Raw genomic sequence first — 6,415 nt, 5'->3', positions numbered from 1 at the left:
AAATATATCACTTTTAATGGTGAATGAAGGCAAGTGACAGGGAATGGGTTTCAAAATGCTGTCCCAGTTTGCCATATAAAGGAGGGGAGACCATGTCTACACTGCGGCCACTACAGCGACACAGCTACGGTACTGCAACTGTGCTGCCATAGCATAAATGCTTCTGACATCGGCGAAATGGGTTTCTCCGTTGATGCAGGGAACCCACCTCTCTCGGGGTAGTTGTTCAGTTGTGCTAGCTGTATGTATACTGGGAAAGGGGGCAGGGGGGAGTTAGGCCAACCTAACTGCAGTGCTCAGGGTACAACCTTTTTCACAGCCTTTAGTGCTGTAGCTAGGTCAACCAAAGTTTGAGGTGTAGCCCGGCCTAAGGGTGTGTTTACACAGCATTTTAGAGCAAGTCTCCCAGTCCAGATCAACAGACAGACTAGCGGGGCTCCCACTCATGCTCTAGAAATAGCTGTATAGACACAGCTCTGAAGCTGCAGGTCAAGCTCCAAAGCCTGGTGGGTGGGGATGGAAAGGGGCTGATCTGCTGCCAAATATCCCAGGCCTTGTGAGCCATCTGAGGCCCAGCGGGCTGAGAATACAGGCTGGCAGCATATTTTGATGATTTTACTTAATAAAGAGCAAGATTAAGGCAATCCGGAGCCATAGGCCCACCACACACAGGCCTCCTGGGTCCACTCCTGAGCTGTGGCCCCACTCCTCATTTGGAGTAACAGTGGCAGAGAGGTCCATTTCCTCTCCTAAAGAGGACCAGGCTATGGCGTGGGCCACCCATCTCTCTCCAGGAACAGCGGGGACCTCCCCCTTTCACAGGGATGCAGGGGTGTGCTTGGGTGGGGGAAGTAGGCCCACTGTATTGATCTCCTGCTGCCACACACAGAGTCCTCTTCTGGGGCGGTGCCCCCCATATAGTCCCATTGCCATGGGGAGGTGCTAGGGGTGCTGTCTACCCTCTCACACCTCACAGCCTCCCCAGGTGAGTTTCCAGCCCCGAAAAGGGTTTGGAGAGCAAATCCCAGGTCTCCTGACCTCCTGCTGGCAGCGCCTGGCAGGCTGCCACCCTCTGCCCCACCTGTGATGGTTGCCTCCTCCTCAGTGTGAGCACAGAATCTGGAAGGGCAGAGAGTCAGGCTGGCTGCTCTAAAGCAGGAGCCCACCAGAGACAGAGCCTCAAGGCAGCAGGGTGAAGAGGAGCTGGGACATGTGGTTGAGCAAAGCTGGGACACGGGGTTGAGGGGAGCTGGGACATGGGGTTTGAGGGGCTGAAGCTGAGGGGAACTGGTCTGGGGAAGTTCAGGGGAGTTGGGGCAGGAGTTCAAGGGGCTGAAGGGGAGCTGGTCCAGGGCAATTCAGGGGAGCTGGAGTGAGGGTTCATGGAGCTGAGGAAGGAGATGGGGTGAGGGAAGTTGGCTAGGGCACTGCAGGGGAGCTGGGGCACAGAAGTTCAGGGGGCTGGAGCTGAGGGGGGCTGGTGTAGGGCAGTTCAGGGGAACTGAGGCCCAGGGGTTCAGGGGCTGAAGGAGAGCTAGTCCAGGACTACCGAGAGGATCTGGGATGAGGGTTCATTGAGTTGTGGAGGGGTTGAAGGTGTGAGAGAAGCTGATCCAGATCAGTTCAGGAGAACTGGAGTGCAGGGTTGGGCCGGGGGGCAGAAAAGCATTTATATTTCTTTAAGCCAAGCCATCCCATCCTCTCACAGCAGGTCTTTACTTTGAACTGGTGTTATCACCTTGTGGATTGCACCAAGTGACCTCAGGTGTGTCAACAGCTTCTTGTAATTCTCAGGTATTAAGCTGTTATTACAGGAAATACTGTAAGCAACTAAGTCTCATGATCTGTTTTGTATTAGCACCAGTGTCATCACTGTGCTATTTACTGTTTGGTTTTATTGCACTCAAATTCTTGGAAAAGAACTTGAGCCAAATTCAGCCTTGGTGTAATTTCCTTGAAGTCCGTGTCTAAGACAGGCTAGCGAGGCAGCTGGAAAGGTGATACTGGATAGCTTGGGTCAGGGTGGTTAACCTGAGAGTTTTCTCTTTCCCCCATAAGCATCTGTATCTGTAAAGGCTGGAAATACATGAGATGTGGGGAAGACATTTGTATAGCACCATAAACTTACCTTGCACGTCAAACATAGAAAGAACCATGGTCCCTTGCCGTGGGAGCTTAAAGTCTATGCTGGATTCTGCAAACTCTTATGCATGAGAGTTACTGTACTCATGTGAGTAACTTTACTTACATGCATAAGTATTAGCAGGCTCTGGGCCTAAGTCAGATTAGACAAACACAAAGCAAAGCCCAGGATGACAGGTGGGGAGGAAACAAGGGCATTCCTGAGGAGATGGGATTTGATTGCAGGAGTGGGCGATCCAGGCACAGGGGCAGTGTGATAGAAGAAATGGAACTGAAAGCAGGTAAAATAAATGAAGGGAAAAAGCAATGACCAGGGTGAGCAATAAGGATAGAAACAAAGGGTTCGTTTGGATCCCTTTCTGCTCTCGCGGAAGGAAGAGGTGTCACTGAAGCCCTGGAGTCTAGTAAACCAATTGGCATTTTATTAACGAAAGCGACCAAATGTCAAATAGAAATTTAAAAATACAGTTCATTACAGAAAAATTACATTATTGGAGCTTGCAGGGTGGACATAGCTGTCATTCTCAGCAGGACACTGAATCAACATATCAGACAGTTATAAAGCTATCTAGGCAATTGCACCAGGTATAAGTAAATGTAACCTGTTTACAGGTACCTGATCGAGATTCTAACAACCTTTAAGAATCAGTTCGACGTTCAGGCATTGCAGCCCAAAGATCTTCAGGAACATCAGCAGAAAGTGGATCATTTCAAGAGTGATTTGGAGTGCTAGGAAGAGTGTAAACCTACCTTCACCTGGAATCTTTCACTATAATCGATAAGTGAATGCGCAAATTGTGTGTGTGTGAAGCCTTCCCCATTGCACTCCTGCACAAAAGCTTGACACAGCTGCAGTCCTTGTGCTCACAGGAACACAGAAGCTCTTTACTGGTACACGTGGGATGCAAGAGCAAGAAGACACTCTGAAAGGAGCATGGAGGAGCCGAGTCCTAGACGGAAGCTGTAGCTCACGCCCAGCAAGTTAAGAAATTCTAACCAATCTTGGCTTAGTAATTGGTGCTATTTGTCAACAAGTTGCTATGTCTGATAGTCACCACGCAAAGGCAATTTTAAAGCCCTTTGCTGAGACCACTTTAAAGATGCCAGCCTGAACCAGTGTTGGATGAGCCATGTAGCATGCTGATTAAAATAGCATGATTTCTGGGGTTCTAAATGTATTTTTTGGGGATTTGTGTGCTGGCTCAATCAAGCCAGAGAGCAGGGCAGGAAATGGTTTTCCTATCCTGTGAACATTTTTGAGATTTCAAAAATGAAACTGACACCTCTGAAAATGTTCACAAACAAGAAGAGACAGACAGCCCTCCCCAGAGTAGCCAGTAGCTCAGTGTTTGGGACAATCAGGTGGGATATAGGCCACCAAGGTTCAAGTCCTACTCTCAATAATTCAGGTAGATTCAGTCTCTCAGATCTGTGTCCTGATCATTAGGGGTGGGGTTGAGTTTTCTTTCTCTCTGGTTTTGACCAGAAATTCCACACTAGACTTGACGGAAGTTTAGTTAAAAATGATACGTTCCTGCAAAAAGTGCTTTTTTGACAAATGAGCATTTTCTGATGAAAAACCTTTTTTGTTGAAAAATTTCCGACCAGCTCTAGTAGAGTGCATTGAAAAGGGCTGTTCTTGAAAGCCTTTTCTCCCACTTTTCTCATGATGGACATTAATTTTTCCAACAAGTAACCTCCAGTAAGTCAATGGAACTACTCTCAGTTCCTTGTGCCCCTTGCTCCCAGCTTCTCACACACACTTCCTCCCCCCCGCCTGACTGGAGTGAGCTCCTTTTTAAACCCAGGTGCCCTGATTAGCCTGTCTTGATTGGCTGCAGGTGTTCTAATCAACCTACCTGCCTTAATTGGTTCTAGCAGGTTCCTGATTACTCTAGTGCAGCCCCTGCTCTGGTCACTCAGGGAACAGAAAACTACTCATCCAGTGACCAGTATATTTGCCCTCTACCAGACTCCTGTACCCCACTGGCCTGAGTCTGTCACAACTCATAGAAGATTAGGGCTGGAAAGGACCTCAGGAGGTCATCTAGTCCAACCCCTTGCTCAAAGCAGGACTAACCCCAACTAAATCATCCCAGCCAGGGCTTTGTCAGGCCTGACTTTAAAAACCTCTAAGGAAGGAGATTCCACCACCTCCCTAGGTAACCCATTCCAGTGTTTCACCACCCTCCTAGTGAAATAGTGTTTCCTAATACTATATGGGAAGAGTATTGGTTTGTGCCAACCAAATTCATTTCTATTTCTCAAGGTCCAAGGAGAGAAATCACTTTCTGTTAACAAGATAGGAGAGCATTGTTACTGGTTAGGAATGTTTTGTTGCTTTGAACTCATTAACTTTTCTAACATTCAAGGGTATTAAGTTTAAATTATTTGTCATAGCAACATAGGATTGCGAGACTGGATCAGACTCAACGTCCATCTAATCCAGGATCTTGTCTCTGACAGTGGCCAGCACCAAGTTCTGCAGAAGAAGGTGTAAGAACCCTGCATTAGGCTGATGTCGGACAATCTACTGGCTGACCCTCATTTAAATCTTGTCCTACTCCCTCATCGTTAGAGATCGCTTAAACATGAGGTTTAATATCGCTGCCCAAAAGAATTAGCATTAGCTGTTTCAGCTCTGGGTATTCTTCATAGCCACACACTTGTCCAATCATTTTTTGACTCTTGCTACATTCTTGGCCTCAGCAGCACCATGTGGGGCGAAGTTCCACAGTCTAATTGCAAAGTGTGTGAAAAAGTATTTCCTTTTATCATTGTTGAATTTGCCATCTTTTGGGAGAATTCCTGACTCCACTGAAGTCAGTGGGAGTTTTGCAATTGAATTCAGCTGAACCATGATATCACCCTTTAATTTTATCAAATGGTCCCTTAGTCCTGTGGTAAGAGACAAGGAGAACAGAAGTGCTTGAGACACTATCTCTGTGTCATTCATGACTGAACATACTTTTATTATGTTCCCTCTGATTTGTTTCCTTTCTAACATAAGCAATTTCAGTTTTTTCAACCTCTATTTGTAGGAGATTTTTTCCAGGCCCTTGGTCTTTCTCATCACCTTTCTCTGAACCCCCCTCTAGTTCTGCAATATTCTTTCTGAAGACTCTTTGCACAGAATTCCAGAGCAGGCCACACTGTTGATTTATATATTGACATTAAGATATTATCTGCATTACTCTCCATACCATTTTTTATGCATCCTAACATTTTGTGTGCAATGTCTGACTGCAGCTGCACATTGAGCAGAGGACTTTATTGAACTATCTAAAATGATGCCAAGGTTACTTGTCATCATACAAGAAACTCTAATTCCGCCATGATTTGACACTGCTGTTTTCCACTTTCTCCACCAGATGGTTCTCTTTTACTGTTGTAAGATCAGTACCGCAATTGTACTGAACTCTGTTTCCTTTATAGCTTTTCAGCTACCCTATTGTGCTTTATGGAATTAGAACACAGCTGTTTGCGTCAGTCAATATAAATTAATGTTGTTATTTTAGAATCATAGAATCATAGAATCAAAAGGTTGGAAGGGACCTCATGAGGTCATCTAGTCCAACCCCCTGCTAAAGGCAGGATCACTTTCCCTAAATAATCCCAGCCAGGGTGCGGTCTAGCCGGACCTTAAATATCTCTAAAGATGGAGATTCTACCACCTCCCTATGTAACCCATTCCAATACTTCACCACTCTCCTAGTCAGAAAGTTTTTTCTAATATCCAGCCTCGACTTCCGCAACTGCAACTTCAAACCATTTTATGTTCAGTCTTAAATGTTTCACAGATCAAATAGCATTTTTTAACCCACCACATATCTATTTCTAAAGTGCCTGTCACCCTGGTATTTAGGCACACTGATTTCATTCCACTGCTGCAAATCACATTCCTCTCTGATCCTGATTCTCAAAGGATTTGTGGGACTGACCAGGATTTGTGAAAGTCTGAACGGTAGCCAATATTTTGTGAATAAAGCTGGCTGAAATTTCTTGAACTAATTTGTTGTTGTTGAAAAATAGGCATTTTTTTAAACAGAAAAACGCCTTTCTTTGGCAAAGCTGCTCTCCAGTGATGTTATGCTAGGCCTGGAACCTACTTTGTGGGATTTTAATCAGTTTGTTCATGTATAATCTGTGTTCCCCTAAAAGAAAAGGTGTATGTGGTTTGTTTTATCATTTGCCATTTCTAGAATGAGACGATGAGTGATTTTAAAGCAAGTGGGAAAGGGTGAAAATCCCCTAAAACGATATGATGATGTGG

The sequence above is a fragment of the Chelonoidis abingdonii genome, chromosome 4 (genome assembly GCF_003597395.2).
Source record: "Chelonoidis abingdonii isolate Lonesome George chromosome 4, CheloAbing_2.0, whole genome shotgun sequence".
Classification (NCBI taxonomy): Eukaryota; Metazoa; Chordata; order Testudines; family Testudinidae; genus Chelonoidis; species Chelonoidis abingdonii.
The sequence above is the reverse complement of the archived record's forward strand: the minus strand, read 5'-3'. Positions refer to the sequence as shown.